Below are 20,509 nucleotides of genomic sequence, written 5' to 3'. Positions count from 1 at the left end.
TGTAGTATGATGTCATGCTTGGCGATGTCATTCGTGTACGAGCCTCGCTACAGTGTGCATGCATTTTATCCATGTGAAGAGGCGTAAGCAGGTGCTACCATTCTGCGAGATTCCTGCAGAAGGCATACGAATTGCGTTGAGATGCAGAGCACAAGTCAAGGCCTCCGTGGCGCAATCGGCTAGCGCGTTCGGCTGTTAACCGAAAGGTTGGTGGTTCGAGCCCACCCGGGGGCGAAATCGTTTTAACCGTCACCGAGGTGAGGACATACGTCAACTTTGTTAGAGATACACAGCTAGTGTGACAACTTGGCTGTGTTTGAGTGATGCCACAGAGCCTTATACACATTCAGCCAAGTGACACTGTAGGTAAAAACATGGCCCTACACAGACGTTCTACTGTTTTCCTATTTCTTCGTCATGTGTGACACTGCAGTAGAGCGACGCCCACTACAAAAGACGTATTCTTTACATTCAATTTCAGCGTATACGTCGCGAGTGCCATATGACAGGGCCTGTCTCTCGATGTCGATTTCTATTTGGTGTCTCTTAAGTGTCGGTCTGCAGTAGGCCGCTGCTGGCCGAGCGACGTGCAGTCGCCTTACATGAAGCCCCATGGGCAACGCTAGTGCCACTGTCGACAACAGCATACTGCAGCCAGAGAGAGGAGCCGAAAGGCGCATTTCGCAGTCGAGCCACGCAATCCAACAAACTGTGCACTAGGTCAAGATTGTGCAGACCGCAAACGTTTGGTGGCACGACGCTCGTCGTCGATCGTAAGGGCGAAACAGTCAAGAGATGTGGAAAACGGCCATGTGGACACCCCCAGCAGCAGCTGTGTGCCAAATCCGATATCTGGTCGAGGGCTGCAAGATTCAGCATGATGAAGTGACAATTCGGGGAGAGCTCACAAACGCAAAGCTGCCGCCTTCTTAGCTCAGTGGTAGAGCACTGGTCTCGTAAACCAGGGGTCGTGAGTTCGAACCTCACAGAAGGCATTCATTTTTTTAACCTTCCCGCAAGGAGCGGAGCTATCTCGAGCAGCATCTAACACATGGCAGTACACTGAATGAAAGGGATGTTCTACAACCTATAACAAGTATCATGCTGGCCTCAGAGGTTTTCTGATTGCATAGGCAGAACAGTGGTTTGTATGCATTTTGTAGTATGATGTCATGCTTGGCGATGCCATTCGTGTACGAGCCTCGCTACAGTGTGCATGCATTTTATCCATGTGAAGAGGCGTAAGCAGGTGCTACCATTCTGCGAGATTCCTGCAGAAGGCATACGAATTGCGTTGAGATGCAGAGCACAAGTCAAGGCCTCCGTGGCGCAATCGGCTAGCGCGTTCGGCTGTTAACCGAAAGGTTGGTGGTTCGAGCCCACCCGGGGGCGAAATCGTTTTAACCGTCACCGAGGTGAGGACATACGTCAACTTTGTTAGAGATACACAGCTAGTGTGACAACTTGGCTGTGTTTGAGTGATGCCACAGAGCCTTATACACATTCAGCCAAGTGACACTGTAGGTAAAAACATGGCCCTACACAGACGTTCTACTGTTTTCCTATTTCTTCGTCATGTGTGACACTGCAGTAGAGCGACGCCCACTACAAAAGACGTATTCTTTACATTCAATTTCAGCGTATACGTCGCGAGTGCCATATGACAGGGCCTGTCTCTCGATGTCGATTTCTATTTGGTGTCTCTTAAGTGTCGGTCTGCAGTAGGCCGCTGCTGGCCGAGCGACGTGCAGTCGCCTTACATGAAGCCCCATGGGCAACGCTAGTGCCACTGTCGACAACAGCATACTGCAGCCAGAGAGAGGAGCCGAAAGGCGCATTTCGCAGTCGAGCCACGCAATCCAACAAACTGTGCACTAGGTCAAGATTGTGCAGACCGCAAACGTTTGGTGGCACGACGCTCGTCGTCGATCGTAAGGGCGAAACAGTCAAGAGATGTGGAAAACGGCCATGTGGACACCCCCAGCAGCAGCTGTGTGCCAAATCCGATATCTGGTCGAGGGCTGCAAGATTCAGCATGATGAAGTGACAATTCGGGGAGAGCTCACAAACGCAAAGCTGCCGCCTTCTTAGCTCAGTGGTAGAGCACTGGTCTCGTAAACCAGGGGTCGTGAGTTCGAACCTCACAGAAGGCATTCATTTTTTTAACCTTCCCGCAAGGAGCGGAGCTATCTCGAGCAGCATCTAACACATGGCAGTACACTGAATGAAAGGGATGTTCTACAACCTATAACAAGTATCATGCTGGCCTCAGAGGTTTTCTGATTGCATAGGCAGAACAGTGGTTTGTATGCATTTTGTAGTATGATGTCATGCTTGGCGATGTCATTCGTGTACGAGCCTCGCTACAGTGTGCATGCATTTTATCCATGTGAAGAGGCGTAAGCAGGTGCTACCATTCTGCGAGATTCCTGCAGAAGGCATACGAATTGCGTTGAGATGCAGAGCACAAGTCAAGGCCTCCGTGGCGCAATCGGCTAGCGCGTTCGGCTGTTAACCGAAAGGTTGGTGGTTCGAGCCCACCCGGGGGCGAAATCGTTTTAACCGTCACCGAGGTGAGGACATACGTCAACTTTGTTAGAGATACACAGCTAGTGTGACAACTTGGCTGTGTTTGAGTGATGCCACAGAGCCTTATACACATTCAGCCAAGTGACACTGTAGGTAAAAACATGGCCCTACACAGACGTTCTACTGTTTTCCTATTTCTTCGTCATGTGTGACACTGCAGTAGAGCGACGCCCACTACAAAAGACGTATTCTTTACATTCAATTTCAGCGTATACGTCGCGAGTGCCATATGACAGGGCCTGTCTCTCGATGTCGATTTCTATTTGGTGTCTCTTAAGTGTCGGTCTGCAGTAGGCCGCTGCTGGCCGAGCGACGTGCAGTCGCCTTACATGAAGCCCCATGGGCAACGCTAGTGCCACTGTCGACAACAGCATACTGCAGCCAGAGAGAGGAGCCGAAAGGCGCATTTCGCAGTCGAGCCACGCAATCCAACAAACTGTGCACTAGGTCAAGATTGTGCAGACCGCAAACGTTTGGTGGCACGACGCTCGTCGTCGATCGTAAGGGCGAAACAGTCAATAGATGTGGAAAACGGCCATGTGGACACCCCCAGCAGCAGCTGTGTGCCAAATCCGATATCTGGTCGAGGGCTGCAAGATTCAGCATGATGAAGTGACAATTCGGGGAGAGCTCACAAACGCAAAGCTGCCGCCTTCTTAGCTCAGTGGTAGAGCACTGGTCTCGTAAACCAGGGGTCGTGAGTTCGAACCTCACAGAAGGCATTCATTTTTTTAACCTTCCCGCAAGGAGCGGAGCTATCTCGAGCAGCATCTAACACATGGCAGTACACTGAATGAAAGGGATGTTCTACAACCTATAACAAGTATCATGCTGGCCTCAGAGGTTTTCTGATTGCATAGGCAGAACAGTGGTTTGTATGCATTTCGTAGTATGATGTCATGCTTGGCGATGCCATTCGTGTACGAGCCTCGCTACAGTGTGCATGCATTTTATCCATGTGAAGAGGCGTAAGCAGGTGCTACCATTCTGCGAGATTCCTGCAGAAGGCATACGAATTGCGTTGAGATGCAGAGCACAAGTCAAGGCCTCCGTGGCGCAATCGGCTAGCGCGTTCGGCTGTTAACCGAAAGGTTGGTGGTTCGAGCCCACCCGGGGGCGAAATCGTTTTAACCGTCACCGAGGTGAGGACATACGTCAACTTTGTTAGAGATACACAGCTAGTGTGACAACTTGGCTGTGTTTGAGTGATGCCACAGAGCCTTATACACATTCAGCCAAGTGACACTGTAGGTAAAAACATGGCCCTACACAGACGTTCTACTGTTTTCCTATTTCTTCGTCATGTGTGACACTGCAGTAGAGCGACGCCCACTACAAAAGACGTATTCTTTACATTCAATTTCAGCGTATACGTCGCGAGTGCCATATGACAGGGCCTGTCTCTCGATGTCGATTTCTATTTGGTGTCTCTTAAGTGTCGGTCTGCAGTAGGCCGCTGCTGGCCGAGCGACGTGCAGTCGCCTTACATGAAGCCCCATGGGCAACGCTAGTGCCACTGTCGACAACAGCATACTGCAGCCAGAGAGAGGAGCCGAAAGGCGCATTTCGCAGTCGAGCCACGCAATCCAACAAACTGTGCACTAGGTCAAGATTGTGCAGACCGCAAACGTTTGGTGGCACGACGCTCGTCGTCGATCGTAAGGGCGAAACAGTCAAGAGATGTGGAAAACGGCCATGTGGACACCCCCAGCAGCAGCTGTGTGCCAAATCCGATATCTGGTCGAGGGCTGCAAGATTCAGCATGATGAAGTGACAATTCGGGGAGAGCTCACAAACGCAAAGCTGCCGCCTTCTTAGCTCAGTGGTAGAGCACTGGTCTCGTAAACCAGGGGTCGTGAGTTCGAACCTCACAGAAGGCATTCATTTTTTTAACCTTCCCGCAAGGAGCGGAGCTATCTCGAGCAGCATCTAACACATGGCAGTACACTGAATGAAAGGGATGTTCTACAACCTATAACAAGTATCATGCTGGCCTCAGAGGTTTTCTGATTGCATAGGCAGAACAGTGGTTTGTATGCATTTTGTAGTATGATGTCATGCTTGGCGATGTCATTCGTGTACGAGCCTCGCTACAGTGTGCATGCATTTTATCCATGTGAAGAGGCGTAAGCAGGTGCTACCATTCTGCGAGATTCCTGCAGAAGGCATACGAATTGCGTTGAGATGCAGAGCACAAGTCAAGGCCTCCGTGGCGCAATCGGCTAGCGCGTTCGGCTGTTAACCGAAAGGTTGGTGGTTCGAGCCCACCCGGGGGCGAAATCGTTTTAACCGTCACCGAGGTGAGGACATACGTCAACTTTGTTAGAGATACACAGCTAGTGTGACAACTTGGCTGTGTTTGAGTGATGCCACAGAGCCTTATACACATTCAGCCAAGTGACACTGTAGGTAAAAACATGGCCCTACACAGACGTTCTACTGTTTTCCTATTTCTTCGTCATGTGTGACACTGCAGTAGAGCGACGCCCACTACAAAAGACGTATTCTTTACATTCAATTTCAGCGTATACGTCGCGAGTGCCATATGACAGGGCCTGTCTCTCGATGTCGATTTCTATTTGGTGTCTCTTAAGTGTCGGTCTGCAGTAGGCCGCTGCTGGCCGAGCGACGTGCAGTCGCCTTACATGAAGCCCCATGGGCAACGCTAGTGCCACTGTCGACAACAGCATACTGCAGCCAGAGAGAGGAGCCGAAAGGCGCATTTCGCAGTCGAGCCACGCAATCCAACAAACTGTGCACTAGGTCAAGATTGTGCAGACCGCAAACGTTTGGTGGCACGACGCTCGTCGTCGATCGTAAGGGCGAAACAGTCAAGAGATGTGGAAAACGGCCATGTGGACACCCCCAGCAGCAGCTGTGTGCCAAATCCGATATCTGGTCGAGGGCTGCAAGATTCAGCATGATGAAGTGACAATTCGGGGAGAGCTCACAAACGCAAAGCTGCCGCCTTCTTAGCTCAGTGGTAGAGCACTGGTCTCGTAAACCAGGGGTCGTGAGTTCGAACCTCACAGAAGGCATTCATTTTTTTAACCTTCCCGCAAGGAGCGGAGCTATCTCGAGCAGCATCTAACACATGGCAGTACACTGAATGAAAGGGATGTTCTACAACCTATAACAAGTATCATGCTGGCCTCAGAGGTTTTCTGATTGCATAGGCAGAACAGTGGTTTGTATGCATTTCGTAGTATGATGTCATGCTTGGCGATGCCATTCGTGTACGAGCCTCGCTACAGTGTGCATGCATTTTATCCATGTGAAGAGGCGTAAGCAGGTGCTACCATTCTGCGAGATTCCTGCAGAAGGCATACGAATTGCGTTGAGATGCAGAGCACAAGTCAAGGCCTCCGTGGCGCAATCGGCTAGCGCGTTCGGCTGTTAACCGAAAGGTTGGTGGTTCGAGCCCACCCGGGGGCGAAATCGTTTTAACCGTCACCGAGGTGAGGACATACGTCAACTTTGTTAGAGATACACAGCTAGTGTGACAACTTGGCTGTGTTTGAGTGATGCCACAGAGCCTTATACACATTCAGCCAAGTGACACTGTAGGTAAAAACATGGCCCTACACAGACGTTCTACTGTTTTCCTATTTCTTCGTCATGTGTGACACTGCAGTAGAGCGACGCCCACTACAAAAGACGTATTCTTTACATTCAATTTCAGCGTATACGTCGCGAGTGCCATATGACAGGGCCTGTCTCTCGATGTCGATTTCTATTTGGTGTCTCTTAAGTGTCGGTCTGCAGTAGGCCGCTGCTGGCCGAGCGACGTGCAGTCGCCTTACATGAAGCCCCATGGGCAACGCTAGTGCCACTGTCGACAACAGCATACTGCAGCCAGAGAGAGGAGCCGAAAGGCGCATTTCGCAGTCGAGCCACGCAATCCAACAAACTGTGCACTAGGTCAAGATTGTGCAGACCGCAAACGTTTGGTGGCACGACGCTCGTCGTCGATCGTAAGGGCGAAACAGTCAAGAGATGTGGAAAACGGCCATGTGGACACCCCCAGCAGCAGCTGTGTGCCAAATCCGATATCTGGTCGAGGGCTGCAAGATTCAGCATGATGAAGTGACAATTCGGGGAGAGCTCACAAACGCAAAGCTGCCGCCTTCTTAGCTCAGTGGTAGAGCACTGGTCTCGTAAACCAGGGGTCGTGAGTTCGAACCTCACAGAAGGCATTCATTTTTTTAACCTTCCCGCAAGGAGCGGAGCTATCTCGAGCAGCATCTAACACATGGCAGTACACTGAATGAAAGGGATGTTCTACAACCTATAACAAGTATCATGCTGGCCTCAGAGGTTTTCTGATTGCATAGGCAGAACAGTGGTTTGTATGCATTTTGTAGTATGATGTCATGCTTGGCGATGTCATTCGTGTACGAGCCTCGCTACAGTGTGCATGCATTTTATCCATGTGAAGAGGCGTAAGCAGGTGCTACCATTCTGCGAGATTCCTGCAGAAGGCATACGAATTGCGTTGAGATGCAGAGCACAAGTCAAGGCCTCCGTGGCGCAATCGGCTAGCGCGTTCGGCTGTTAACCGAAAGGTTGGTGGTTCGAGCCCACCCGGGGGCGAAATCGTTTTAACCGTCACCGAGGTGAGGACATACGTCAACTTTGTTAGAGATACACAGCTAGTGTGACAACTTGGCTGTGTTTGAGTGATGCCACAGAGCCTTATACACATTCAGCCAAGTGACACTGTAGGTAAAAACATGGCCCTACACAGACGTTCTACTGTTTTCCTATTTCTTCGTCATGTGTGACACTGCAGTAGAGCGACGCCCACTACAAAAGACGTATTCTTTACATTCAATTTCAGCGTATACGTCGCGAGTGCCATATGACAGGGCCTGTCTCTCGATGTCGATTTCTATTTGGTGTCTCTTAAGTGTCGGTCTGCAGTAGGCCGCTGCTGGCCGAGCGACGTGCAGTCGCCTTACATGAAGCCCCATGGGCAACGCTAGTGCCACTGTCGACAACAGCATACTGCAGCCAGAGAGAGGAGCCGAAAGGCGCATTTCGCAGTCGAGCCACGCAATCCAACAAACTGTGCACTAGGTCAAGATTGTGCAGACCGCAAACGTTTGGTGGCACGACGCTCGTCGTCGATCGTAAGGGCGAAACAGTCAAGAGATGTGGAAAACGGCCATGTGGACACCCCCAGCAGCAGCTGTGTGCCAAATCCGATATCTGGTCGAGGGCTGCAAGATTCAGCATGATGAAGTGACAATTCGGGGAGAGCTCACAAACGCAAAGCTGCCGCCTTCTTAGCTCAGTGGTAGAGCACTGGTCTCGTAAACCAGGGGTCGTGAGTTCGAACCTCACAGAAGGCATTCATTTTTTTAACCTTCCCGCAAGGAGCGGAGCTATCTCGAGCAGCATCTAACACATGGCAGTACACTGAATGAAAGGGATGTTCTACAACCTATAACAAGTATCATGCTGGCCTCAGAGGTTTTCTGATTGCATAGGCAGAACAGTGGTTTGTATGCATTTTGTAGTATGATGTCATGCTTGGCGATGTCATTCGTGTACGAGCCTCGCTACAGTGTGCATGCATTTTATCCATGTGAAGAGGCGTAAGCAGGTGCTACCATTCTGCGAGATTCCTGCAGAAGGCATACGAATTGCGTTGAGATGCAGAGCACAAGTCAAGGCCTCCGTGGCGCAATCGGCTAGCGCGTTCGGCTGTTAACCGAAAGGTTGGTGGTTCGAGCCCACCCGGGGGCGAAATCGTTTTAACCGTCACCGAGGTGAGGACATACGTCAACTTTGTTAGAGATACACAGCTAGTGTGACAACTTGGCTGTGTTTGAGTGATGCCACAGAGCCTTATACACATTCAGCCAAGTGACACTGTAGGTAAAAACATGGCCCTACACAGACGTTCTACTGTTTTCCTATTTCTTCGTCATGTGTGACACTGCAGTAGAGCGACGCCCACTACAAAAGACGTATTCTTTACATTCAATTTCAGCGTATACGTCGCGAGTGCCATATGACAGGGCCTGTCTCTCGATGTCGATTTCTATTTGGTGTCTCTTAAGTGTCGGTCTGCAGTAGGCCGCTGCTGGCCGAGCGACGTGCAGTCGCCTTACATGAAGCCCCATGGGCAACGCTAGTGCCACTGTCGACAACAGCATACTGCAGCCAGAGAGAGGAGCCGAAAGGCGCATTTCGCAGTCGAGCCACGCAATCCAACAAACTGTGCACTAGGTCAAGATTGTGCAGACCGCAAACGTTTGGTGGCACGACGCTCGTCGTCGATCGTAAGGGCGAAACAGTCAAGAGATGTGGAAAACGGCCATGTGGACACCCCCAGCAGCAGCTGTGTGCCAAATCCGATATCTGGTCGAGGGCTGCAAGATTCAGCATGATGAAGTGACAATTCGGGGAGAGCTCACAAACGCAAAGCTGCCGCCTTCTTAGCTCAGTGGTAGAGCACTGGTCTCGTAAACCAGGGGTCGTGAGTTCGAACCTCACAGAAGGCATTCATTTTTTTAACCTTCCCGCAAGGAGCGGAGCTATCTCGAGCAGCATCTAACACATGGCAGTACACTGAATGAAAGGGATGTTCTACAACCTATAACAAGTATCATGCTGGCCTCAGAGGTTTTCTGATTGCATAGGCAGAACAGTGGTTTGTATGCATTTTGTAGTATGATGTCATGCTTGGCGATGTCATTCGTGTACGAGCCTCGCTACAGTGTGCATGCATTTTATCCATGTGAAGAGGCGTAAGCAGGTGCTACCATTCTGCGAGATTCCTGCAGAAGGCATACGAATTGCGTTGAGATGCAGAGCAGAAGTCAAGGCCTCCGTGGCGCAATCGGCTAGCGCGTTCGGCTGTTAACCGAAAGGTTGGTGGTTCGAGCCCACCCGGGGGCGAAATCGTTTTAACCGTCACCGAGGTGAGGACATACGTCAACTTTGTTAGAGATACACAGCTAGTGTGACAACTTGGCTGTGTTTGAGTGATGCCACAGAGCCTTATACACATTCAGCCAAGTGACACTGTAGGTAAAAACATGGCCCTACACAGACGTTCTACTGTTTTCCTATTTCTTCGTCATGTGTGACACTGCAGTAGAGCGACGCCCACTACAAAAGACGTATTCTTTACATTCAATTTCAGCGTATACGTCGCGAGTGCCATATGACAGGGCCTGTCTCTCGATGTCGATTTCTATTTGGTGTCTCTTAAGTGTCGGTCTGCAGTAGGCCGCTGCTGGCCGAGCGACGTGCAGTCGCCTTACATGAAGCCCCATGGGCAACGCTAGTGCCACTGTCGACAACAGCATACTGCAGCCAGAGAGAGGAGCCGAAAGGCGCATTTCGCAGTCGAGCCACGCAATCCAACAAACTGTGCACTAGGTCAAGATTGTGCAGACCGCAAACGTTTGGTGGCACGACGCTCGTCGTCGATCGTAAGGGCGAAACAGTCAAGAGATGTGGAAAACGGCCATGTGGACACCCCCAGCAGCAGCTGTGTGCCAAATCCGATATCTGGTCGAGGGCTGCAAGATTCAGCATGATGAAGTGACAATTCGGGGAGAGCTCACAAACGCAAAGCTGCCGCCTTCTTAGCTCAGTGGTAGAGCACTGGTCTCGTAAACCAGGGGTCGTGAGTTCGAACCTCACAGAAGGCATTCATTTTTTTAACCTTCCCGCAAGGAGCGGAGCTATCTCGAGCAGCATCTAACACATGGCAGTACACTGAATGAAAGGGATGTTCTACAACCTATAACAAGTATCATGCTGGCCTCAGAGGTTTTCTGATTGCATAGGCAGAACAGTGGTTTGTATGCATTTTGTAGTATGATGTCATGCTTGGCGATGCCATTCGTGTACGAGCCTCGCTACAGTGTGCATGCATTTTATCCATGTGAAGAGGCGTAAGCAGGTGCTACCATTCTGCGAGATTCCTGCAGAAGGCATACGAATTGCGTTGAGATGCAGAGCACAAGTCAAGGCCTCCGTGGCGCAATCGGCTAGCGCGTTCGGCTGTTAACCGAAAGGTTGGTGGTTCGAGCCCACCTGGGGGCGAAATCGTTTTAACCGTCACCGAGGTGAGGACATACGTCAACTTTGTTAGAGATACACAGCTAGTGTGACAACTTGGCTGTGTTTGAGTGATGCCACAGAGCCTTATACACATTCAGCCAAGTGACACTGTAGGTAAAAACATGGCCCTACACAGACGTTCTACTGTTTTCCTATTTCTTCGTCATGTGTGACACTGCAGTAGAGCGACGCCCACTACAAAAGACGTATTCTTTACATTCAATTTCAGCGTATACGTCGCGAGTGCCATATGACAGGGCCTGTCTCTCGATGTCGATTTCTATTTGGTGTCTCTTAAGTGTCGGTCTGCAGTAGGCCGCTGCTGGCCGAGCGACGTGCAGTCGCCTTACATGAAGCCCCATGGGCAACGCTAGTGCCACTGTCGACAACAGCATACTGCAGCCAGAGAGAGGAGCCGAAAGGCGCATTTCGCAGTCGAGCCACGCAATCCAACAAACTGTGCACTAGGTCAAGATTGTGCAGACCGCAAACGTTTGGTGGCACGACGCTCGTCGTCGATCGTAAGGGCGAAACAGTCAAGAGATGTGGAAAACGGCCATGTGGACACCCCCAGCAGCAGCTGTGTGCCAAATCCGATATCTGGTCGAGGGCTGCAAGATTCAGCATGATGAAGTGACAATTCGGGGAGAGCTCACAAACGCAAAGCTGCCGCCTTCTTAGCTCAGTGGTAGAGCACTGGTCTCGTAAACCAGGGGTCGTGAGTTCGAACCTCACAGAAGGCATTCATTTTTTTAACCTTCCCGCAAGGAGCGGAGCTATCTCGAGCAGCATCTAACACATGGCAGTACACTGAATGAAAGGGATGTTCTACAACCTATAACAAGTATCATGCTGGCCTCAGAGGTTTTCTGATTGCATAGGCAGAACAGTGGTTTGTATGCATTTTGTAGTATGATGTCATGCTTGGCGATGTCATTCGTGTACGAGCCTCGCTACAGTGTGCATGCATTTTATCCATGTGAAGAGGCGTAAGCAGGTGCTACCATTCTGCGAGATTCCTGCAGAAGGCATACGAATTGCGTTGAGATGCAGAGCACAAGTCAAGGCCTCCGTGGCGCAATCGGCTAGCGCGTTCGGCTGTTAACCGAAAGGTTGGTGGTTCGAGCCCACCCGGGGGCGAAATCGTTTTAACCGTCACCGAGGTGAGGACATACGTCAACTTTGTTAGAGATACACAGCTAGTGTGACAACTTGGCTGTGTTTGAGTGATGCCACAGAGCCTTATACACATTCAGCCAAGTGACACTGTAGGTAAAAACATGGCCCTACACAGACGTTCTACTGTTTTCCTATTTCTTCGTCATGTGTGACACTGCAGTAGAGCGACGCCCACTACAAAAGACGTATTCTTTACATTCAATTTCAGCGTATACGTCGCGAGTGCCATATGACAGGGCCTGTCTCTCGATGTCGATTTCTATTTGGTGTCTCTTAAGTGTCGGTCTGCAGTAGGCCGCTGCTGGCCGAGCGACGTGCAGTCGCCTTACATGAAGCCCCATGGGCAACGCTAGTGCCACTGTCGACAACAGCATACTGCAGCCAGAGAGAGGAGCCGAAAGGCGCATTTCGCAGTCGAGCCACGCAATCCAACAAACTGTGCACTAGGTCAAGATTGTGCAGACCGCAAACGTTTGGTGGCACGACGCTCGTCGTCGATCGTAAGGGCGAAACAGTCAAGAGATGTGGAAAACGGCCATGTGGACACCCCCAGCAGCAGCTGTGTGCCAAATCCGATATCTGGTCGAGGGCTGCAAGATTCAGCATGATGAAGTGACAATTCGGGGAGAGCTCACAAACGCAAAGCTGCCGCCTTCTTAGCTCAGTGGTAGAGCACTGGTCTCGTAAACCAGGGGTCGTGAGTTCGAACCTCACAGAAGGCATTCATTTTTTTAACCTTCCCGCAAGGAGCGGAGCTATCTCGAGCAGCATCTAACACATGGCAGTACACTGAATGAAAGGGATGTTCTACAACCTATAACAAGTATCATGCTGGCCTCAGAGGTTTTCTGATTGCATAGGCAGAACAGTGGTTTGTATGCATTTTGTAGTATGATGTCATGCTTGGCGATGTCATTCGTGTACGAGCCTCGCTACAGTGTGCATGCATTTTATCCATGTGAAGAGGCGTAAGCAGGTGCTACCATTCTGCGAGATTCCTGCAGAAGGCATACGAATTGCGTTGAGATGCAGAGCACAAGTCAAGGCCTCCGTGGCGCAATCGGCTAGCGCGTTCGGCTGTTAACCGAAAGGTTGGTGGTTCGAGCCCACCCGGGGGCGAAATCGTTTTAACCGTCACCGAGGTGAGGACATACGTCAACTTTGTTAGAGATACACAGCTAGTGTGACAACTTGGCTGTGTTTGAGTGATGCCACAGAGCCTTATACACATTCAGCCAAGTGACACTGTAGGTAAAAACATGGCCCTACACAGACGTTCTACTGTTTTCCTATTTCTTCGTCATGTGTGACACTGCAGTAGAGCGACGCCCACTACAAAAGACGTATTCTTTACATTCAATTTCAGCGTATACGTCGCGAGTGCCATATGACAGGGCCTGTCTCTCGATGTCGATTTCTATTTGGTGTCTCTTAAGTGTCGGTCTGCAGTAGGCCGCTGCTGGCCGAGCGACGTGCAGTCGCCTTACATGAAGCCCCATGGGCAACGCTAGTGCCACTGTCGACAACAGCATACTGCAGCCAGAGAGAGGAGCCGAAAGGCGCATTTCGCAGTCGAGCCACGCAATCCAACAAACTGTGCACTAGGTCAAGATTGTGCAGACCGCAAACGTTTGGTGGCACGACGCTCGTCGTCGATCGTAAGGGCGAAACAGTCAAGAGATGTGGAAAACGGCCATGTGGACACCCCCAGCAGCAGCTGTGTGCCAAATCCGATATCTGGTCGAGGGCTGCAAGATTCAGCATGATGAAGTGACAATTCGGGGAGAGCTCACAAACGCAAAGCTGCCGCCTTCTTAGCTCAGTGGTAGAGCACTGGTCTCGTAAACCAGGGGTCGTGAGTTCGAACCTCACAGAAGGCATTCATTTTTTTAACCTTCCCGCAAGGAGCGGAGCTATCTCGAGCAGCATCTAACACATGGCAGTACACTGAATGAAAGGGATGTTCTACAACCTATAACAAGTATCATGCTGGCCTCAGAGGTTTTCTGATTGCATAGGCAGAACAGTGGTTTGTATGCATTTTGTAGTATGATGTCATGCTTGGCGATGTCATTCGTGTACGAGCCTCGCTACAGTGTGCATGCATTTTATCCATGTGAAGAGGCGTAAGCAGGTGCTACCATTCTGCGAGATTCCTGCAGAAGGCATACGAATTGCGTTGAGATGCAGAGCACAAGTCAAGGCCTCCGTGGCGCAATCGGCTAGCGCGTTCGGCTGTTAACCGAAAGGTTGGTGGTTCGAGCCCACCCGGGGGCGAAATCGTTTTAACCGTCACCGAGGTGAGGACATACGTCAACTTTGTTAGAGATACACAGCTAGTGTGACAACTTGGCTGTGTTTGAGTGATGCCACAGAGCCTTATACACATTCAGCCAAGTGACACTGTAGGTAAAAACATGGCCCTACACAGACGTTCTACTGTTTTCCTATTTCTTCGTCATGTGTGACACTGCAGTAGAGCGACGCCCACTACAAAAGACGTATTCTTTACATTCAATTTCAGCGTATACGTCGCGAGTGCCATATGACAGGGCCTGTCTCTCGATGTCGATTTCTATTTGGTGTCTCTTAAGTGTCGGTCTGCAGTAGGCCGCTGCTGGCCGAGCGACGTGCAGTCGCCTTACATGAAGCCCCATGGGCAACGCTAGTGCCACTGTCGACAACAGCATACTGCAGCCAGAGAGAGGAGCCGAAAGGCGCATTTCGCAGTCGAGCCACGCAATCCAACAAACTGTGCACTAGGTCAAGATTGTGCAGACCGCAAACGTTTGGTGGCACGACGCTCGTCGTCGATCGTAAGGGCGAAACAGTCAAGAGATGTGGAAAACGGCCATGTGGACACCCCCAGCAGCAGCTGTGTGCCAAATCCGATATCTGGTCGAGGGCTGCAAGATTCAGCATGATGAAGTGACAATTCGGGGAGAGCTCACAAACGCAAAGCTGCCGCCTTCTTAGCTCAGTGGTAGAGCACTGGTCTCGTAAACCAGGGGTCGTGAGTTCGAACCTCACAGAAGGCATTCATTTTTTTAACCTTCCCGCAAGGAGCGGAGCTATCTCGAGCAGCATCTAACACATGGCAGTACACTGAATGAAAGGGATGTTCTACAACCTATAACAAGTATCATGCTGGCCTCAGAGGTTTTCTGATTGCATAGGCAGAACAGTGGTTTGTATGCATTTTGTAGTATGATGTCATGCTTGGCGATGCCATTCGTGTACGAGCCTCGCTACAGTGTGCATGCATTTTATCCATGTGAAGAGGCGTAAGCAGGTGCTACCATTCTGCGAGATTCCTGCAGAAGGCATACGAATTGCGTTGAGATGCAGAGCACAAGTCAAGGCCTCCGTGGCGCAATCGGCTAGCGCGTTCGGCTGTTAACCGAAAGGTTGGTGGTTCGAGCCCACCTGGGGGCGAAATCGTTTTAACCGTCACCGAGGTGAGGACATACGTCAACTTTGTTAGAGATACACAGCTAGTGTGACAACTTGGCTGTGTTTGAGTGATGCCACAGAGCCTTATACACATTCAGCCAAGTGACACTGTAGGTAAAAACATGGCCCTACACAGACGTTCTACTGTTTTCCTATTTCTTCGTCATGTGTGACACTGCAGTAGAGCGACGCCCACTACAAAAGACGTATTCTTTACATTCAATTTCAGCGTATACGTCGCGAGTGCCATATGACAGGGCCTGTCTCTCGATGTCGATTTCTATTTGGTGTCTCTTAAGTGTCGGTCTGCAGTAGGCCGCTGCTGGCCGAGCGACGTGCAGTCGCCTTACATGAAGCCCCATGGGCAACGCTAGTGCCACTGTCGACAACAGCATACTGCAGCCAGAGAGAGGAGCCGAAAGGCGCATTTCGCAGTCGAGCCACGCAATCCAACAAACTGTGCACTAGGTCAAGATTGTGCAGACCGCAAACGTTTGGTGGCACGACGCTCGTCGTCGATCGTAAGGGCGAAACAGTCAAGAGATGTGGAAAACGGCCATGTGGACACCCCCAGCAGCAGCTGTGTGCCAAATCCGATATCTGGTCGAGGGCTGCAAGATTCAGCATGATGAAGTGACAATTCGGGGAGAGCTCACAAACGCAAAGCTGCCGCCTTCTTAGCTCAGTGGTAGAGCACTGGTCTCGTAAACCAGGGGTCGTGAGTTCGAACCTCACAGAAGGCATTCATTTTTTTAACCTTCCCGCAAGGAGCGGAGCTATCTCGAGCAGCATCTAACACATGGCAGTACACTGAATGAAAGGGATGTTCTACAACCTATAACAAGTATCATGCTGGCCTCAGAGGTTTTCTGATTGCATAGGCAGAACAGTGGTTTGTATGCATTTTGTAGTATGATGTCATGCTTGGCGATGTCATTCGTGTACGAGCCTCGCTACAGTGTGCATGCATTTTATCCATGTGAAGAGGCGTAAGCAGGTGCTACCATTCTGCGAGATTCCTGCAGAAGGCATACGAATTGCGTTGAGATGCAGAGCACAAGTCAAGGCCTCCGTGGCGCAATCGGCTAGCGCGTTCGGCTGTTAACCGAAAGGTTGGTGGTTCAAGCCCACCCGGGGGCGAAATCGTTTTAACCGTCACCGAGGTGAGGACATACGTCAACTTTGTTAGAGATACACAGCTAGTGTGACAACTTGGCTGTGTTTGAGTGATGCCACAGAGCCTTATACACATTCAGCCAAGTGACACTGTAGGTAAAAACATGGCCCTACACAGACGTTCTACTGTTTTCCTATTTCTTCGTCATGTGTGACACTGCAGTAGAGCGACGCCCACTACAAAAGACGTGTTCTTTACATTCAATTTCAGCGTATACGTCGCGAGTGCCATATGACAGGGCCTGTCTCTCGATGTCGATTTCTATTTGGTGTCTCTTAAGTGTCGGTCTGCAGTAGGCCGCTGCTGGCCGAGCGACGTGCAGTCGCCTTACATGAAGCCCCATGGGCAACGCTAGTGCCACTGTCGACAACAGCATACTGCAGCCAGAGAGAGGAGCCGAAAGGCGCATTTCGCAGTCGAGCCACGCAATCCAACAAACTGTGCACTAGGTCAAGATTGTGCAGACCGCAAACGTTTGGTGGCACGACGCTCGTCGTCGATCGTAAGGGCGAAACAGTCAAGAGATGTGGAAAACGGCCATGTGGACACCCCCAGCAGCAGCTGTGTGCCAAATCCGATATCTGGTCGAGGGCTGCAAGATTCAGCATGATGAAGTGACAATTCGGGGAGAGCTCACAAACGCAAAGCTGCCGCCTTCTTAGCTCAGTGGTAGAGCACTGGTCTCGTAAACCAGGGGTCGTGAGTTCGAACCTCACAGAAGGCATTCATTTTTTTAACCTTCCCGCAAGGAGCGGAGCTATCTCGAGCAGCATCTAACACATGGCAGTACACTGAATGAAAGGGATGTTCTACAACCTATAACAAGTATCATGCTGGCCTCAGAGGTTTTCTGATTGCATAGGCAGAACAGTGGTTTGTATGCATTTTGTAGTATGATGTCATGCTTGGCGATGTCATTCGTGTACGAGCCTCGCTACAGTGTGCATGCATTTTATCCATGTGAAGAGGCGTAAGCAGGTGCTACCATTCTGCGAGATTCCTGCAGAAGGCATACGAATTGCGTTGAGATGCAGAGCACAAGTCAAGGCCTCCGTGGCGCAATCGGCTAGCGCGTTCGGCTGTTAACCGAAAGGTTGGTGGTTCGAGCCCACCCGGGGGCGAAATCGTTTTAACCGTCACCGAGGTGAGGACATACGTCAACTTTGTTAGAGATACACAGCTAGTGTGACAACTTGGCTGTGTTTGAGTGATGCCACAGAGCCTTATACACATTCAGCCAAGTGACACTGTAGGTAAAAACATGGCCCTACACAGACGTTCTACTGTTTTCCTATTTCTTCGTCATGTGTGACACTGCAGTAGAGCGACGCCCACTACAAAAGACGTGTTCTTTACATTCAATTTCAGCGTATACGTCGCGAGTGCCATATGACAGGGCCTGTCTCTCGATGTCGATTTCTATTTGGTGTCTCTTAAGTGTCGGTCTGCAGTAGGCCGCTGCTGGCCGAGCGACGTGCAGTCGCCTTACATGAAGCCCCATGGGCAACGCTAGTGCCACTGTCGACAACAGCATACTGCAGCCAGAGAGAGGAGCCGAAAGGCGCATTTCGCAGTCGAGCCACGCAATCCAACAAACTGTGCACTAGGTCAAGATTGTGCAGACCGCAAACGTTTGGTGGCACGACGCTCGTCGTCGATCGTAAGGGCGAAACAGTCAAGAGATGTGGAAAACGGCCATGTGGACACCCCCAGCAGCAGCTGTGTGCCAAATCCGATATCTGGTCGAGGGCTGCAAGATTCAGCATGATGAAGTGACAATTCGGGGAGAGCTCACAAACGCAAAGCTGCCGCCTTCTTAGCTCAGTGGTAGAGCACTGGTCTCGTAAACCAGGGGTCGTGAGTTCGAACCTCACAGAAGGCATTCATTTTTTTAACCTTCCCGCAAGGAGCGGAGCTATCTCGAGCAGCATCTAACACATGGCAGTACACTGAATGAAAGGGATGTTCTACAACCTATAACAAGTATCATGCTGGCCTCAGAGGTTTTCTGATTGCATAGGCAGAACAGTGGTTTGTATGCATTTTGTAGTATGATGTCATGCTTGGCGATGTCATTCGTGTACGAGCCTCGCTACAGTGTGCATGCATTTTATCCATGTGAAGAGGCGTAAGCAGGTGCTACCATTCTGCGAGATTCCTGCAGAAGGCATACGAATTGCGTTGAGATGCAGAGCACAAGTCAAGGCCTCCGTGGCGCAATCGGCTAGCGCGTTCGGCTGTTAACCGAAAGGTTGGTGGTTCGAGCCCACCCGGGGGCGAAATCGTTTTAACCGTCACCGAGGTGAGGACATACGTCAACTTTGTTAGAGATACACAGCTAGTGTGACAACTTGGCTGTGTTTGAGTGATGCCACAGAGCCTTATACACATTCAGCCAAGTGACACTGTAGGTAAAAACATGGCCCTACACAGACGTTCTACTGTTTTCCTATTTCTTCGTCATGTGTGACACTGCAGTAGAGCGACGCCCACTACAAAAGACGTATTCTTTACATTCAATTTCAGCGTATACGTCGCGAGTGCCATATGACAGGGCCTGTCTCTCGATGTCGATTTCTATTTGGTGTCTCTTAAGTGTCGGTCTGCAGTAGGCCGCTGCTGGCCGAGCGACGTGCAGTCGCCTTACATGAAGCCCCATGGGCAACGCTAGTGCCACTGTCGACAACAGCATACTGCAGCCAGAGAGAGGAGCCGAAAGGCGCATTTCGCAGTCGAGCCACGCAATCCAACAAACTGTGCACTAGGTCAAGATTGTGCAGACCGCAAACGTTTGGTGGCACGACGCTCGTCGTCGATCGTAAGGGCGAAACAGTCAAGAGATGTGGAAAACGGCCATGTGGACACCCCCAGCAGCAGCTGTGTGCCAAATCCGATATCTGGTCGAGGGCTGCAAGATTCAGCATGATGAAGTGACAATTCGGGGAGAGCTCACAAACGCAAAGCTGCCGCCTTCTTAGCTCAGTGGTAGAGCACTGGTCTCGTAAACCAGGGGTCGTGAGTTCGAACCTCACAGAAGGCATTCATTTTTTTAACCTTCCCGCAAGGAGCGGAGCTATCTCGAGCAGCATCTAACACATGGCAGTACACTGAATGAAAGGGATGTTCTACAACCTATAACAAGTATCATGCTGGCCTCAGAGGTTTTCTGATTGCATAGGCAGAACAGTGGTTTGTATGCATTTTGTAGTATGATGTCATGCTTGGCGATGTCATTCGTGTACGAGCCTCGCTACAGTGTGCATGCATTTTATCCATGTGAAGAGGCGTAAGCAGGTGCTACCATTCTGCGAGATTCCTGCAGAAGGCATACGAATTGCGTTGAGATGCAGAGCACAAGTCAAGGCCTCCGTGGCGCAATCGGCTAGCGCGTTCGGCTGTTAACCGAAAGGTTGGTGGTTCGAGCCCACCCGGGGGCGAAATCGTTTTAACCGTCACCGAGGTGAGGACATACGTCAACTTTGTTAGAGATACACAGCTAGTGTGACAACTTGGCTGTGTTTGAGTGATGCCACAGAGCCTTATACACATTCAGCCAAGTGACACTGTAGGTAAAAACATGGCCCTACACAGACGTTCTACTGTTTTCCTATTTCTTCGTCATGTGTGACACTGCAGTAGAGCGACGCCCACTACAAAAGACGTGTTCTTTACATTCAATTTCAGCGTATACGTCGCGAGTGCCATATGACAGGGCCTGTCTCTCGATGTCGATTTCTATTTGGTGTCTCTTAAGTGTCGGTCTGCAGTAGGCCGCTGCTGGCCGAGCGACGTGCAGTCGCCTTACATGAAGCCCCATGGGCAACGCTAGTGCCACTGTCGACAACAGCATACTGCAGCCAGAGAGAGGAGCCGAAAGGCGCATTTCGCAGTCGAGCCACGCAATCCAACAAACTGTGCACTAGGTCAAGATTGTGCAGACCGCAAACGTTTGGTGGCACGACGCTCGTCGTCGATCGTAAGGGCGAAACAGTCAAGAGATGTGGAAAACGGCCATGTGGACACCCC

The 20,509-nt window shown here is 50.8% G+C and overlaps 35 non-coding genes across 35 annotated transcripts; all 35 read left to right on the top strand.

Annotated features, from left to right (window-relative positions):
• Positions 1–160: 160 nt before the first annotated feature.
• On the top strand, positions 161–234 carry Trnan-guu (transfer RNA asparagine (anticodon GUU)). Its single transcript has one exon. It is a non-coding gene; the product is annotated as a tRNA-Asn (tRNA).
• Positions 235–923: 689 nt separating this feature from the next.
• On the top strand, positions 924–995 carry Trnat-cgu (transfer RNA threonine (anticodon CGU)). The gene has a single exon. It is a non-coding gene; the product is annotated as a tRNA-Thr (tRNA).
• A 323-nt stretch (positions 996–1,318) lies between these two features.
• Trnan-guu (transfer RNA asparagine (anticodon GUU)) lies at positions 1,319–1,392 on the top strand. The gene has a single exon. It is a non-coding gene; the product is annotated as a tRNA-Asn (tRNA).
• Positions 1,393–2,081: 689 nt separating this feature from the next.
• On the top strand, positions 2,082–2,153 carry Trnat-cgu (transfer RNA threonine (anticodon CGU)). Its single transcript has one exon. It is a non-coding gene; the product is annotated as a tRNA-Thr (tRNA).
• Positions 2,154–2,476: 323 nt separating this feature from the next.
• Positions 2,477–2,550, top strand: Trnan-guu (transfer RNA asparagine (anticodon GUU)). The gene has a single exon. It is a non-coding gene; the product is annotated as a tRNA-Asn (tRNA).
• A 689-nt stretch (positions 2,551–3,239) lies between these two features.
• Positions 3,240–3,311, top strand: Trnat-cgu (transfer RNA threonine (anticodon CGU)). The gene has a single exon. It is a non-coding gene; the product is annotated as a tRNA-Thr (tRNA).
• Positions 3,312–3,634: 323 nt separating this feature from the next.
• Trnan-guu (transfer RNA asparagine (anticodon GUU)) lies at positions 3,635–3,708 on the top strand. Its single transcript has one exon. It is a non-coding gene; the product is annotated as a tRNA-Asn (tRNA).
• A 689-nt stretch (positions 3,709–4,397) lies between these two features.
• On the top strand, positions 4,398–4,469 carry Trnat-cgu (transfer RNA threonine (anticodon CGU)). Its single transcript has one exon. It is a non-coding gene; the product is annotated as a tRNA-Thr (tRNA).
• A 323-nt stretch (positions 4,470–4,792) lies between these two features.
• Trnan-guu (transfer RNA asparagine (anticodon GUU)) lies at positions 4,793–4,866 on the top strand. Its single transcript has one exon. It is a non-coding gene; the product is annotated as a tRNA-Asn (tRNA).
• Positions 4,867–5,555: 689 nt separating this feature from the next.
• Trnat-cgu (transfer RNA threonine (anticodon CGU)) lies at positions 5,556–5,627 on the top strand. Its single transcript has one exon. It is a non-coding gene; the product is annotated as a tRNA-Thr (tRNA).
• Positions 5,628–5,950: 323 nt separating this feature from the next.
• Trnan-guu (transfer RNA asparagine (anticodon GUU)) lies at positions 5,951–6,024 on the top strand. The gene has a single exon. It is a non-coding gene; the product is annotated as a tRNA-Asn (tRNA).
• Positions 6,025–6,713: 689 nt separating this feature from the next.
• On the top strand, positions 6,714–6,785 carry Trnat-cgu (transfer RNA threonine (anticodon CGU)). Its single transcript has one exon. It is a non-coding gene; the product is annotated as a tRNA-Thr (tRNA).
• Positions 6,786–7,108: 323 nt separating this feature from the next.
• Positions 7,109–7,182, top strand: Trnan-guu (transfer RNA asparagine (anticodon GUU)). The gene has a single exon. It is a non-coding gene; the product is annotated as a tRNA-Asn (tRNA).
• Positions 7,183–7,871: 689 nt separating this feature from the next.
• On the top strand, positions 7,872–7,943 carry Trnat-cgu (transfer RNA threonine (anticodon CGU)). Its single transcript has one exon. It is a non-coding gene; the product is annotated as a tRNA-Thr (tRNA).
• Positions 7,944–8,266: 323 nt separating this feature from the next.
• Positions 8,267–8,340, top strand: Trnan-guu (transfer RNA asparagine (anticodon GUU)). The gene has a single exon. It is a non-coding gene; the product is annotated as a tRNA-Asn (tRNA).
• A 689-nt stretch (positions 8,341–9,029) lies between these two features.
• Positions 9,030–9,101, top strand: Trnat-cgu (transfer RNA threonine (anticodon CGU)). Its single transcript has one exon. It is a non-coding gene; the product is annotated as a tRNA-Thr (tRNA).
• Positions 9,102–9,424: 323 nt separating this feature from the next.
• On the top strand, positions 9,425–9,498 carry Trnan-guu (transfer RNA asparagine (anticodon GUU)). Its single transcript has one exon. It is a non-coding gene; the product is annotated as a tRNA-Asn (tRNA).
• Positions 9,499–10,187: 689 nt separating this feature from the next.
• Positions 10,188–10,259, top strand: Trnat-cgu (transfer RNA threonine (anticodon CGU)). The gene has a single exon. It is a non-coding gene; the product is annotated as a tRNA-Thr (tRNA).
• A 323-nt stretch (positions 10,260–10,582) lies between these two features.
• On the top strand, positions 10,583–10,656 carry Trnan-guu (transfer RNA asparagine (anticodon GUU)). The gene has a single exon. It is a non-coding gene; the product is annotated as a tRNA-Asn (tRNA).
• Positions 10,657–11,345: 689 nt separating this feature from the next.
• On the top strand, positions 11,346–11,417 carry Trnat-cgu (transfer RNA threonine (anticodon CGU)). The gene has a single exon. It is a non-coding gene; the product is annotated as a tRNA-Thr (tRNA).
• A 323-nt stretch (positions 11,418–11,740) lies between these two features.
• Trnan-guu (transfer RNA asparagine (anticodon GUU)) lies at positions 11,741–11,814 on the top strand. The gene has a single exon. It is a non-coding gene; the product is annotated as a tRNA-Asn (tRNA).
• A 689-nt stretch (positions 11,815–12,503) lies between these two features.
• On the top strand, positions 12,504–12,575 carry Trnat-cgu (transfer RNA threonine (anticodon CGU)). Its single transcript has one exon. It is a non-coding gene; the product is annotated as a tRNA-Thr (tRNA).
• A 323-nt stretch (positions 12,576–12,898) lies between these two features.
• Positions 12,899–12,972, top strand: Trnan-guu (transfer RNA asparagine (anticodon GUU)). Its single transcript has one exon. It is a non-coding gene; the product is annotated as a tRNA-Asn (tRNA).
• A 689-nt stretch (positions 12,973–13,661) lies between these two features.
• On the top strand, positions 13,662–13,733 carry Trnat-cgu (transfer RNA threonine (anticodon CGU)). Its single transcript has one exon. It is a non-coding gene; the product is annotated as a tRNA-Thr (tRNA).
• Positions 13,734–14,056: 323 nt separating this feature from the next.
• Trnan-guu (transfer RNA asparagine (anticodon GUU)) lies at positions 14,057–14,130 on the top strand. Its single transcript has one exon. It is a non-coding gene; the product is annotated as a tRNA-Asn (tRNA).
• Positions 14,131–14,819: 689 nt separating this feature from the next.
• Positions 14,820–14,891, top strand: Trnat-cgu (transfer RNA threonine (anticodon CGU)). Its single transcript has one exon. It is a non-coding gene; the product is annotated as a tRNA-Thr (tRNA).
• Positions 14,892–15,214: 323 nt separating this feature from the next.
• On the top strand, positions 15,215–15,288 carry Trnan-guu (transfer RNA asparagine (anticodon GUU)). The gene has a single exon. It is a non-coding gene; the product is annotated as a tRNA-Asn (tRNA).
• A 689-nt stretch (positions 15,289–15,977) lies between these two features.
• Positions 15,978–16,049, top strand: Trnat-cgu (transfer RNA threonine (anticodon CGU)). Its single transcript has one exon. It is a non-coding gene; the product is annotated as a tRNA-Thr (tRNA).
• A 323-nt stretch (positions 16,050–16,372) lies between these two features.
• Positions 16,373–16,446, top strand: Trnan-guu (transfer RNA asparagine (anticodon GUU)). The gene has a single exon. It is a non-coding gene; the product is annotated as a tRNA-Asn (tRNA).
• A 689-nt stretch (positions 16,447–17,135) lies between these two features.
• On the top strand, positions 17,136–17,207 carry Trnat-cgu (transfer RNA threonine (anticodon CGU)). The gene has a single exon. It is a non-coding gene; the product is annotated as a tRNA-Thr (tRNA).
• Positions 17,208–17,530: 323 nt separating this feature from the next.
• Positions 17,531–17,604, top strand: Trnan-guu (transfer RNA asparagine (anticodon GUU)). Its single transcript has one exon. It is a non-coding gene; the product is annotated as a tRNA-Asn (tRNA).
• A 689-nt stretch (positions 17,605–18,293) lies between these two features.
• Trnat-cgu (transfer RNA threonine (anticodon CGU)) lies at positions 18,294–18,365 on the top strand. The gene has a single exon. It is a non-coding gene; the product is annotated as a tRNA-Thr (tRNA).
• Positions 18,366–18,688: 323 nt separating this feature from the next.
• Positions 18,689–18,762, top strand: Trnan-guu (transfer RNA asparagine (anticodon GUU)). The gene has a single exon. It is a non-coding gene; the product is annotated as a tRNA-Asn (tRNA).
• A 689-nt stretch (positions 18,763–19,451) lies between these two features.
• On the top strand, positions 19,452–19,523 carry Trnat-cgu (transfer RNA threonine (anticodon CGU)). Its single transcript has one exon. It is a non-coding gene; the product is annotated as a tRNA-Thr (tRNA).
• A 323-nt stretch (positions 19,524–19,846) lies between these two features.
• Positions 19,847–19,920, top strand: Trnan-guu (transfer RNA asparagine (anticodon GUU)). The gene has a single exon. It is a non-coding gene; the product is annotated as a tRNA-Asn (tRNA).
• Positions 19,921–20,509: the final 589 nt, after the last annotated feature.

The sequence above is a fragment of the Schistocerca cancellata genome, unplaced genomic scaffold, assembly GCF_023864275.1.
Source record: "Schistocerca cancellata isolate TAMUIC-IGC-003103 unplaced genomic scaffold, iqSchCanc2.1 HiC_scaffold_829, whole genome shotgun sequence".
Lineage (NCBI taxonomy): Eukaryota > Metazoa > Arthropoda > Insecta > Orthoptera > Acrididae > Schistocerca > Schistocerca cancellata.
The sequence above is the reverse complement of the archived record's forward strand: the minus strand, read 5'-3'. Positions and strand labels throughout refer to the sequence as shown.